The following is a 14,123-nucleotide window of genomic DNA, read 5'->3' on the forward strand; positions in this document are numbered from 1 at the left end:
GTGACTTGCACGGAGAAAAATGCCGCCCAGTGGTCGAGGATCGAACTCGGACCGGCTGTGCCGAATCCGTCGCGTTATACCGCTCGGCCACCTCGTCCCCCGTATGTACATTTTGATTTGGATATTAAAGTATACACAAGATAGAAACAAATCTTAGGAAGTTAGGTAGTAATACTTTACGATTACATAATATGATTATTTAAAATATAATATTTATATAAAGTCTATTTAAATCATTATTAATTGTTTATGTATATTGTATACATTTTGACGCAAATCTTAATATTTTTAATAAATATCTTAAACATTTTATAATTGTGCACATAATTACAATTTTCTTGATCCATTTCTACTTTATACTCACCACTTGGACATACTTACATATTAAGATTATGCTAAATGTCACCGTAAACTTTAATAATATACTTCTTTTAAAAATAAATTTTTGATATTTCACAATTGCAATTGACAGTAAATAAAATAAAAAATATTTTTTTCTGATCAATAGTGTCATTTTTATTATTCAGAAAACTATTATAAAATATGTTTGGTAATAATTTATTAAGTAACATTTTGAGATATTAGATTTTTCACTCGATTCCGTTATCATAATATATTATACTTGGTAATGAATATCATAATCATAAATAGCAAACGCGCTACTGTTTTTCTATTTCCGTTGCTGTTCTATTTGAGAACCAACACGATATTATTTTTTGCTCAAAACCGGACACCGGTAATCATTATTCATATGACAACGGAGGGTAAAATATGTAGCAAAAACGGCGTTTACCGGCACGTATACCACCACTATTCAGCCCGTTCCTTTTTTCTTGCTAATCCTCTCGTGTGCGAGTCCTTGTATGTGAGATGTGAGCGCCGTAATTATTTCATTAATCCTTACCCCCAAGCACGCCCGTATGTAATAAAGGGGTTGCTCTTGTAAACGATATCTCGAATAGGTGTATACCTACCCTAAAAACCGGTGAAGAGGAAAAAGGTTTTTTTTTCATATCATATGCACTCTCGTATTATATGTGCGCCCGGTAAGAGTAAAACGACCAGGATGCCGTTATGTTCGGTCAAAAACGTGTCGGGGCACATTTTGACATAATATTTTCTTCATTGTCCTTGTATCGTCGGAAATCTGTCGTTTTTGTGGCCGTTCTATACCCTTCTACTTACGTGAAATAAATAGAAAAGCATGAAATGTTTATACTGCACGTTTTTGTATCTTAAGTGACATATTATTATATTATTATTTGTATTAGTAGGACCCTATTTAGTGTATAACTATATAAATAAATTATATGACCATGCAAATCGTATGCGATTATATTATTGGAAAGCATTAAAACTCAAACATTAAAAACAGTTAGCGTTCAGTTAAAATAAAGAATTCAAATCATTATTGGTCAAATACAGTGTTTGGATTAAAATTTAACACGTCCATTACAGTGACTTTTACCCAATGACGAGGTTCAATTTATATCCACAGTACAACAGAGTGGTTATCCACTTATTTTTTTTCAATACAATTTGTTTTTTTCAAAACCAATCTGTACAAAAATATAAACGATAATATCATACGGTAAAATAATAGTGAAATATAAAGAACGATAATAGCAAATTGTATGGTGTTTCGGATTTGATAGCATCGCATCGCAATTATAGATTATGAGGCTATCGACGTTATATTAAAAATTATCGTCATAGATTCGTTGTTTGATCTTTATCAAAACAATCAACGCGTGTAACGCACAAAGTAGCGATACGCTTAAGGTGCGTTAAATACAATTTGTTTTAGCTATAGTGAAAGCTCATAATGTAACTGCTCAGTGTTTTCCCGCACCTACGATGTACGCTGCGTGTATGTGTTTGTTTTTTTTTTTGTCAAAAGACAAACGTATAAAAAGCACCTGATACGCAAAACATACAAATATTTGTTTGTGTAAAATAACGTTTTTGTCTCGCAATTTGTTCATTCGATCGTTCGTGTTTCGTGTGTTCTAAAACCGAGAACGTTAATTATTTACTTCGAACACCCGAATCGTTTTGAGTCCATCATGGAACCCGCGTCTAGGGTTACTCGTTCTCGGACTAGTCTTCCATGGTTCTCTGGTTTTTGTTTCGAGTACAACTGTCCACCAATACGGGCCATTTGTCAAAGCTGGAATAATATTATTATAAATAACGAACAAACCAATTTCTCGAGAAAGAGTAGGTAATACTTTGAGCATACCATTTACCGCGGCGAGTGGATGGAATGCGATTTACGGTTACATATCGTTCGTGGATAAAAAAATAAGCACGAATACCCGTGACCGCGGACACGTGAAAGACGCTATCTAAGAGCTCGAGGGGTACGGCGAGAAAGCGGGACATACTTCGGTTAGGTTTCACCGGTTTTTGCACACATTGATAATTAAATAATTAAATATTAATAAAAATAGTAGGTATATATGAATAATCAAAAAGCTGACACGCGTTAAAGATGATTTTAAATAAACATAATAATATAATGGATCTTGTTATTTTTCAATAATTGTTTTTTTGATTTGTAGAAGTTGCAATAAGTTGTTAGAATTAAAGCATAAATCATTACTAATTGTTTGTACAGTTGAAATAAATAAATTCACATGTGAAAAAACACTCATATTATTTAAAATAATTATACTTTATTTGTAACACACACACACAACACTATAATGAGGATTTACAAAAGTCTTACAACATCAGATCATATCAATTTGTAATTTGCGCCACTTTTTATACACGATTTATATATACTTTATATCAGAGTGAATCAGTAATAATTATTAGAACTAACGGCCCCAGATAGGAAAATAAGAATTTAAAATCGGTTATATATTTATATGTTATTATTTTTTTTAATGATTACTTACATCAAATAATTATTTATATTTCATCATATTATTTTGATTAAATAATCTAATATTAATGTTTATTATTATTTTTGTTTGTCCACTGGTTTCAAATAAAACATAAAAAATATAATTTTGTAGTTGGTTATTTTTAAAATGTTAATAATATAAAATCATACAATTTTATTTTTATTTTTTTATTTTTTTATTGATCATTTTAATTTATCACAGTATCCAAATAGTATATTATTATTTTAAATTATAAATCAATGATCAAACATTGTCACATTCATAAAAAAACATCTTGAGTTAAGGTTCACAAATGATAACATTTTACTGAAGTCAGGTGTACCAAAAATGTTAGTTACCTAGCAGTAGTTTTATGTTTTTGAATTCTAAAAAAATCAAGAATTTACATCTTTAAAGACATTGCAGTAATCAATGTCCAACCCATTTAGTGAACTAAATGTAATATTATGGTAGCAATAAGTAATTTCTGATAACAAAACACACTAATCATCGTATATCTTAGAACCAATATATTAATAATTATGGACTACATTCAAAAATCTCTAATTAAGATATTGTAAATGTAATATTTGTTTTTTTTCAAATTTATCTCAATATTCAAAACGTAAATTAAAAAAATTGTAATAATTATTTAAAATATTAAAATCATATCTAAGAATATAATATTTTTAAACAAAATATTAAGTTTTGAATGAACTCTAATATTGTCTTAATAAGGGTTATGTAATTTTAGTAAGAATAGATGCATTTTTAAACAGTCGCATCAAACATGTTCTTTACAGAAAATAATAATTAAATCCGCGCCGGAGAATATGAAATAATAATAATAAACTGCGATTTATATAGTTTTTTTTTTGTTGGTATTTTTAGATCCCAAACGAAACGATATGGATGTATTGGTTTTTTTATTTTAATTGCACGCGTAGGTTTTTCAATATGTAAGCGCACTAACGATTATAAAAATCTCCGAATTCAATATTTCTCCCATACATGCTTTTTAAACTGCTATAGACATTTTTTTTCCTCCCATATAAACCGTAACCCTCTACGCGACATATATTATTGCATTCAGTACAAGATAAAAAAAAATAAAATCATAATGGTCAAAATCGGAAACGATCGGTAAACCCCAAGCAGAATGACATATTCTTTTCGAGTGCACTTTTTGTGCCGTCCACGTTTTAATGACTGCGATTTCCGTCTAAAGGTTCAAGTGATGTTCGTCCCCCGCAGTACATCGGCGTCAAAAATCTTCGTTTGGCATATCATTTCGACCCATTGAGTCCGTAATGGTAATGGAATACCCTCTTGTTATATTGTTAAAGCGTGACGTTATTTTTTATTTCATTCTTTATCCCTTGCACGCGCATCTACTCCCGAGGACCGGGTAAAAATAAAAATATATTATAATATAATATTATGATACGTTAGAAATAAAAATATTGTTTAGTTTGAATTAGCACATAATGATAATATCGTTTTGGCCAAATGGAGTTCTATATAATATATTATATACGTGGGGATCCCGTGAGGGCATTTTGAACTTTTCTCAGCCATAAATCGGCTACTAAAACCGTCCTAACGGAAATTACACACCCTCGCGCCAAAGATACGTCGATTATCGGATATTTGAAGATATTTTGCCGGAAAACCCGAGAATGATAAACTTAAGGGAATCGAATGGTGGCGAAGTGGATTGTTTTGTTCTTCGGCCGATCGGCAAAACATGATATAGTTCCTTTGACGCCTAAAGAACAATAAAAAAAACCTCTGTATACACCCTTGTCATTACTTTTACCTACAATAGCTAATCACTTTGCTCTCCCGGAGAACAAAACCAACTTTATCTATCACCCTAGGCAGAACTCTAACAAATAAATACATTGGGGAACAAATAATAAATTGCATTACACGATTAATGCGTAGATTACTAAATGTGCGTTGTAAAGTAATCGTTTAATAACAATCTTAAAATATAATATTATATATTTTGTTAATTATTATCCCTTTAATAACAATATCATCTATAATATTGAGTGAAACGAAACAATTACAATATTATGATATTTTTACAAACAAAACAAAAATCAATTACGTCGTTAATATTGTTGCGCATATCGCACATAATATCTTTTTTAATCACTTTTTGAGCATTTTAGAGTTGACAACGAAATATTATAAACTAATAGGTAGTATTATAATAAGTATTTTATATATTTACAAAAACCATGGAATCGTTATCTCACGTCGTGGTCGGTAACAATTACCGTATGGAACTCGAAATATTGAAATCCGCGGCAGATATTTAGTTTTAACCGACTGTTCGGAAATTTACTGAGATACGTACCTAAATAATATTGTAATTACTCCCGTCCAATGCAATTTTAGCAATAAGTCAATCGTGCGTTTGTGCGCAAGTATGCAGCGCATGTCAATCGGAAACATATATTCTACGATATTATATAGATATTGTATCCGGTAACAAACTTTGATTACGTCTCGAAACGTTTTGGTTTCCGGATGTGTAGGTATATACGCGACCGTTCTATTTTCATTTCAGACGTCCTAGGAACGCGTTTGTAAAATAATAACAATAATAATAATACCTACCTATGTGTGCTTCGCCTGTGTTTTGACGTCCGCGATAAATCGTGAGTATAACACGCGCACGAGGTATATATAATTATACATTTATCCGGGACTCTCAGAGCCTCTTCCGGAGGGCTTTTCGCAACAACAACAAAAATAATTGTTACCGTAATACCCAGCGGGTGGCACCGGCTGCTCGGCCGCCAAGTCACGAGACCTTCGTCAACAACACCTTACGTGATTTTAATTCGTTTCGTTTCGTATCGGTTTTTATTTTTTTTTTCCACAGAATTTTCGTTAAAGCTCTACTCCGATATAATAATAATTAATAACAGTCCCGTCCCGCCGTCCGTTCATTTTCTCGATAAGCGATGACGGCCAACACAAATTTCATGTCATAGGTACGACCGCGTTAATAACGTGTCCTGGTCCGCCGGGGGAACAGCTGCTGCAGTTGTGTTGTGATAATAATAACGTAGGTACCGCTTGTAATATAATAATTGGCTTGCTTCCGACGGTGGGTCGTATAGGCGGCTGTCATGGGTAGGTTAGGTACCTACGTGACGAACGACGGCGGCTTATTGAACCGTGCGATTATATTATAATATAATAGTATAATGTTTTCGTGACAGGCACATGTGACGCGCGCGCCGTGGGAAGCGCGACTGGTTGCCGTTGAAATATAAATGTAAGTGCCGGTCACTTGGGTGCCATTAATGTTGCATATCCTGAGCGCCCACTTCTGGGATTATCCTGACGCCGCCGAGCGAAGAACGTCGTCCTTACTATATATATTCGTCATCGCGGTCGTCCGAAAGGACAAAACGCGCGTCGCTTGACGATAGGGCGCTAAAAGGTTTTCCTGGTCCCGTCGAGTCACACTCTATATAGTCTCCGTACGCACTTCCTCCGACGCGTACATGTGTGTACATATTATAATATGCGACTTACGACTGTATGTTTTCACATTTCCTCCGTCACACGTGCGTGAAAGCCGCGCAGTAGGTACGAAAGTCACCTATATATTCCGACACGAATTTCTGAAAATGTGTGAGAATCACAGCGAAAGTACGGTCGTCGAGACGTATCAATCTGCTACGACCCAAAGTCCGTTACCGATGCATTCGTAGTTGCAGTGTGAAACTTAATATTATTATTATGTATTTACGAGTGCAGCGATATTCTGTATGATATTATGAGATTTAGGTAATTTGATATCAGTTTCGATTTTATAAGAACCGTGAAGTTTAAACAATAATACATACTGTTTGATTGAAATTATTAGTGTTAAGGATTTTTTTTTAATATACCTTTACATGTCAATCTTGCATCATTTACTATTAGAACAACCAACACTATACATTTAAATTGAAACGCATCAATTTTATTTATAAATGCGAATACTGAGGAATACTGGGAATACTAATAAATAAATTATATACTGGGAATACAGACTAGTAAATTTTTTATATATATAAAAAAACAACTAGTAGAGTAAGGTAAAAATTTATTTTTGAATACAAAAAGATGAAATTCAGTGTTTTTTTTATTAATAATTCAAGACTTTATATTTTGTTTTTCTATGATATAAAAATTGTGTATTTTATTTTATTTGTATCTCTTATATAACCCTAATCGTATCTTTCAATCCACATTTTATTTGCTTTCTGATAAATGTCTTCACTTTCACTTTCTTCACTAGACAAAATACGAATACTTTAAATCATAGGTAACCACTTATATCCTGAAATATCGGTTTATATTAAGAGTTATTTATTTTATGGAAATATTAATATACCTACCTAAAATAATTAACGACATAGGAACTCGAACGATATTCATAATGTGTCTATGTTTTGCATTGTAATTAAAATAGCAATCACAATACTATTAGCTTTACATTGAACTAATATTCAAAAATAATATCGATATCATAATTATATTATAATATACTACACAAATGCAAATTATTATTAGTTCCACAATACTAATGATGTCATATTATTTCAAAATATATATTATATTTTCTATATTTTTGCCGTTTTCTATCCATGGACAAAAAAGGTTAGATTCAGCGTATTTCTTTTTTTGATTATTATATTTATTATATTATAGATTATTATTATTATTGTTTGTCGAATAACGCAACGAATAACGTTTTAATATTTCAACGATTGACAATCAAATTGCGAGAAGCGCGCGTAGGCATTATACGCGTTCATTATTATTAAAACGACCTTTCGTGCGGGCAGCCAATAATTTTCGAAAGGTAAATAATTAATAAACGGTAATCGTGACTGAACGGGCATGTCATCGAGTAATACCTATAATAACGATACTTTACTAGGATTCAATTATATATGCGTCGGCCCGCTGCCGGTGGCGCTGTTCGGGGGGAGGTGGTCGAAATCACTATACTATACACCGTGGGGGGCGAGGCCCTGCTAAATATTCGAATCACGTGAGTGCCGGTGGATTTGTGCCGTGCGACGAAAGGAACCCACCACGGCGGCCGGTGCAGTTCTTTAAACGACGACGACTTTGACCGGCATGAGACCTGTCATGAAATATTTAACAGACAAAAAGTTACGGTTTTTGTGTGTGACGAAAAAAAAAGTTTCTCTTCTTTATAATAATATATATATGAAAAAAGAAAAACACCTCCTCCCAATATAATAATAATAAGTATATACGATGAAGAAATTATGAAAATCCGTCCCACCGTGCCGCCGCCGTCGGTATATCCGTCGGAACCGAATTCGCACGCACGCCGTTGAGACTGCGAACGACTTTTTTTTTTTTTTCTTCTAGCCCTTTGCCGAAAATAAAAACTTTTCGGGGTAACGACAAAGTTTCCCCACACTCACCCTCTCATACCCACCACCCACAGGTCCCATACGCGCGGCCCACTATACTGCTGCTCCTATATATATAGGTATACACACGCAGTATACGAGCGCAAGAAACTGCTCACGTTCATCATTCGTTAGGCCGCGTAGCTCCCTCGGATAATACGATTTACAGCGGCTCTATATATTAAACCTGCTTACAGCCTTACACCCATACACTCGCACACACTGCCCCAGAGTTTATGTTATGCTGAAAATTTTCGACTTGCGATAGTCACGAATATACGATATAATATTATACAATATTGCTTGATATATATGTGTATAGTTGTGATTTGCGAATTCGTTTTCAACACGCGAACGTGGTTATTAAGCAATTTTTTCCGTTGTTGTATTAATTCGATTTTAATCCTGTACGAATAATCAATCTATTAACTAGCTTTATTATTAAAGTGCATTTTAATGTGCATTATTTTGAATTTTTAGGAAATATTACAGTTTTGGGTGTTTTTTTGGGGCATTACATTCCCAGCTTTAATAAACTCGAAAGAATAACGGTTTTAGTAATGTTCTCGGTATACATGCGGCATACGCACGACAACGGTGACGTCCGTAAGCCAAACATCACGAAGGGGTACTATATATTCGTCGATTTTACAACCCGAGAAATAAAATATATCATATTATTATTATTGTATAACTGGAAAAAAAACGCTCACAGACGCTGTCCGCCGCTACCACCGGTGAATGGGTTCCAAATGCGCAGAAATATTCCCCATAGGCCACAAACAAGCCGGTATGTAATTTTTTTTTCCGCCTGAGGGTAGAAATGTTTTCGTCTAAATTTCCCGTCGAGCGCAAACTTTTGACATTCTCGGCAACGAACACAGTGAAAATATATACATACATGTATTACTGTTTAAAAAAAAAAATCTTAAGAAAATGGGCTCCCCTTCTTTTTTTGCGCAATAACAATATTATATATCCGTCTTGCAGGGCCATGAGAATATCTTTGGTTTTATAGCCAAATGAATATCAAAATAATGCCCATTAAAGTTGAATAATTGTTTTTTAATACACCGCCGCCGTGTTAACTGGCTCGGAAAACGAAGAAGTCGTCCCGGCCGACGGTGGTAAGAACCGGGTGAAATAAAATATATATATTATTATTGTTTTTTTTCTTCTTCGCTTTCTCCTTTTTGCATCGATAATCAATTTCTTGCTCTAATTTTCTACCCCCTTTCGCCACCGTTATAATAATATTATAATATACACTTGTGTGTGCGTATAATATATTATAATATTGTTTGGTTTGGTGTACACCACCACTGACTGCGATTCGGTGGGCCGCGTAATTCGTATATTTCCATTTGTGCAATATATTATAAATAATAATATAATATAATTATGTGCCATCGTTCTTCGTACGATAAAATAGCGATATAATATTTTCTCCGTACCCAGCACACGAGCGCATCTCCAGCAATTTTCTGAGCTCTCGTTATATATAATATTATAATATAATTAATTATTATACAAATATGACTTGGAACTTTTCGCAATTTCTACACCGAGCCCTTTACACGGCCATCTGTGTGTGCTCACAAGGCCGTTTGCGTGTATGTAAAAAAGTTTTTTTCCGTCCACATTACATATAAGTAATATAATTAAAACAATTTCACTTTGAAGACACATTTGCCGTGCGTCGGTAAAGGTTTGCAGCAAAAGATCCAATCACTCGCCGACGCATTATTTGCGTTAGTATATTGAAATATATTATTATTATTCTTTAACAACGAGCACGAGTCGATCTGCTTGACCTCCTCCGACTTTTACCCAAAAAGAAGCTGTCTGTCCGTTAAGCCGTACGACATACTCGTACATTAAACTGATCAGACGATATTATTATTATTACACGGTCGCCGCGGACATCTAAAGAAAACGGATCGACACGTTTTCCGCTCGGCCGACTCGACGACGAATATAATATTATAATTTACATAATAATATGTGCACATGTTATAATTTACGTTTTAAGAAAATGTACTCGCGTGCTCGTCCTTCTATAGTCCTTGTCTCTGTCCTGCCCACCCTTTTAATGCGCGCGTATGTCTTATATAGATTCTCCGAGTTTATAATGCGATCCGTTGGACCGTGACGCGTACTTTGACGGTATTATAACGGATGTCCGGCTTATACGTCGGGGCTGTTGTCCATCATCAATACGATGTGTTTCCGCTCTTGCGAGTCGCCTCGGCCCGTCCATATTGTACGACACATATGTGACGAGTCGTAACGGCGAATTGTTATTAGTCGTCTCTTCCTAAACTTCAGTCTTTCTTTGCTTGTTCTGCACAACGTTTTTGTAAACATATTATACAAGTGGACTCAGAAGTATAATATTCTATTGAATTTCACAAAACAGTTTTTGTACGTATAGTATAATGGTATACGTCATGTATGCAGTTAATGAAAATAAGCAATATAATAATGTACACTAATAATATTGCGCGGTATATACGTCCTACTATTATAATATATTTCGAAAAATGTTATTTTAATATACGATTAAATATATGTGACGCGACTTCGATTATTATAATATATTTTTCCATATGTATAGTATAATTTATAATATGGTGTCTGGATTTTTCCCTTCAATACACAATCCGTTGGGGGAAAATACGGTATTCTGTATACAAATCGATCGGAGTCCAGACTATACTTACCATAAAATAAACACGGTATCGTAAAATATGGTGAAAAAATTGTGGGTTTTCCGCGTTTATGATGGCCAAACTCACGTGGCTCATAAGAAACGTGAATAAAACATTAGGCGACAGTCGCCCTCTTGTACGCATACCACGAACGCTATATTATATACATGCAAGTCCGTCGGGGGACAAGTCAAGGGGTTTCCGCAAAGTTCATGATCCATGAACGACAATAAAAATTGATTTCGATTGTCAGGCTATTTGTGAGCAAATCAAGTCCGGCGCAATGTATATTATAATAATAGTATGTAAAAAGGTATTCAAAATTGTAAAGCATAATCCAAAACCAATCAAATAGGAAATGTCATTATAATATGATGACTGTCACTAAATGCAAATAAAATATTGATTCAAAAATGATGTTTAACTATATATTAAAATATTGAAAAATGTCGACAAATGCAAAAGAAATAAAAAAAAAAACATTTAACAAAATCCAAAATACAAACATTTGGATTTCGATTTTCGATTTTGTTATATGATAATTTTTTATTTCATTTGCATCTCTCTGAGTTATTTAATATTATTGTTATTATTATTATTATTATTATTATTAACTAAATAACATTTACTATTATTGTTTGTAACATAGCATTTCGATTATTTTATTTAGTGGTACCTGTCATTAAAATAAGGTTATAATTAAAACTCATTGCAATTATAGATGACTTTAAATGAACCGCATTTGTCAAATGAAACACTAAGAGTTGTTTAATCAATTGTTTTATTGAGTTACGAGTACGCAAAGAGCACATTGCTAACCTATTTATCAATTATTACAATTCACAATGTTTGCTTTCATTACAAGTCATAATATTATATTAATATTGCAACTTATAAAGTCTTTGACTCGCACACAAACACATGGTAATAGTAAGACCACACCTTATCGTTGTTGTGTTTCGTAAAACGATTATCAGCAGTACTGCGCCAGGCAAACATTACTAGCTAAAATGACAAAACATAATAATTTTTATTGCATTTAATATGTTACGAAAGGACTTGGCGGGGTTTTCTTACAAAAATATTTTCAAAGTTAATAGTTGTAAGCTGCGGCCGGCATGAGGTGTATTCTGAGGGTAAAAAAGAAATCAGTCCGTAGAACTGGTGGGGAGTGGCATACAGCGAAGATTTCTCGTATAAAATTATTAAAGTTAAAAAAATTCAAGGGAGGAGTAGTAAGAAATCCCAGGAATAATATCGCGCGCAAAAAGGGTGTTTTAACGTGAGCTTAATGAAGGCCGTGAACGATAAATCACACTCGTTGCTGGAGAAAATATACCGGAGCCTCTGGATCCCCTTTACGAGAATAAAATATTTCGTCTTCTTCATATTTCCAGCTACATGTTTAAATGCTTGTTTTTATATATATTTTGTTTTTATTATTTAACGTGAGCAAAAAGGACGCACATGTTGTACGTTTAATGGGCTTCCGCCATAATTCATATTTTCCACATAAAACAACCTGGAAAAACACTGTTTCCACGACCCAATATGTTTTCTTTTTTTTCACGTTAATAAATCATTCGCTTTCATCGGGAAAAAAAAGTAATTGCTTTTCTTTCGTTCTTAAAATTTACATTCTGCCGCTCATCACTTTGCTATCAGTAGAAAAAGTTTTTATTTTTTTTTATTCACACAACAGTATTGATAAGGTGTCTTACGGCTCCTTGAAACATAGGGAAAAGTTTCGCAACCGCTATAATAAATTTATCATCATTATTATTCTATGCCTATTTTAATTATATACATTGGAAATTAAAATCTTTTTTAGTTGATAGAGTTAAAACGGATATTAAGGTAACCTATATAAAACGTCGACATTTTGATATATTTTTAATACCGTGTAATTCACTTTTCGAGCTATAGTAAATTTTATTATCATACAGTTCCTCAAACGTAACATATATTTTCTAGTATGAACTTATTCTAAAATGTTTTCAATAAATTTTAAATTATTATAGAAAATATGTATAAATAAAAAATGAAAAAATAGTGAAATATGTAAAAATATGTAAACAAGTATTAGCCCATTTCGTTCAGCCTCTCTCAAAACGTAGGTATCCGACATTTGTCAAAGTTTGTAAATTTAGTTTGGAAAAAAATATACATTTGCATATAAATTTATGTCCTAGTAGGTCAATCAAATCTGTTCACTGAGCGTGAGTAGGTATAAATGTAAAATTTAAATATTGCGAAACCTTACGCTGAACCACTGCTCTTGCATTAATATATTATATGCGTCGATTATACACAGTGAAAATAAATCAGCACAAATTATAAATTATTAATAATAGTAAAAACAAAATTAGTATTATTTCAACCACTGTGACACTTCCGAGTGCGACTGATTAATTTTGAAATAAATGTTCAACATCAAACGGGCTGGTTATATGCAACACTCCGCTTGCACTTCGAGGTCACAATCGACGTCAATTGGTGTACTCATTATAATATACAATATTATGACGATAATACACATAATATACTTATGCACGATATAACTACCTCTATTATATTATTATTATTATTTATTTATTTCATGGAAAACGGGACATGCCTAATACAAATTATAGATACGGTAGAGATAACGGTATAATATTACAAACAGTAGCACATAACATAGACATCATTGCAATGACTGGCTTGGTCCTCAAATAGGAATGATGGATCCTCGTTCGGTACTCTCATCATTCGTAGAGCGTAGCAGGACTGTTTAATAAATAATTCGCAGAATTATATTTATTATTTTTTTCACCTATTGGATCACCCCTTCCCCAGTGGCGACTGCGAGTCCCCGGAGAACGGGTCTAGCTAATACCGACCCGAGTGCACGCGGGTCTTAGCTGTGTCTGTGTGTATATATATATATATAGACTTTTATCCGCCGGTAACGGCACGCCGCCGCCGCCGCCGCACGGTAAAGGGGCCTCGTTGATTGATGCACCGCGTACAATGTGCCATTTAGCAAGCCGCGGCCTTTGAATGAGGTGCAA

The 14,123-nt window shown here is 33.6% G+C and overlaps 1 protein-coding gene across 9 annotated transcripts in view; it reads left to right on the plus strand.

Annotated features, from left to right (window-relative positions):
• Positions 1-14,123, plus strand: part of LOC132951777 (uncharacterized) — a 260,467-nt gene that overhangs the window by 146,908 nt on the left and 99,436 nt on the right. The gene's annotated exons all lie outside the window — the stretch shown is intronic.

Source organism: Metopolophium dirhodum, chromosome 9 (assembly GCF_019925205.1).
Source record: "Metopolophium dirhodum isolate CAU chromosome 9, ASM1992520v1, whole genome shotgun sequence".
In the NCBI taxonomy this organism is placed as follows: domain Eukaryota; kingdom Metazoa; phylum Arthropoda; class Insecta; order Hemiptera; family Aphididae; genus Metopolophium; species Metopolophium dirhodum.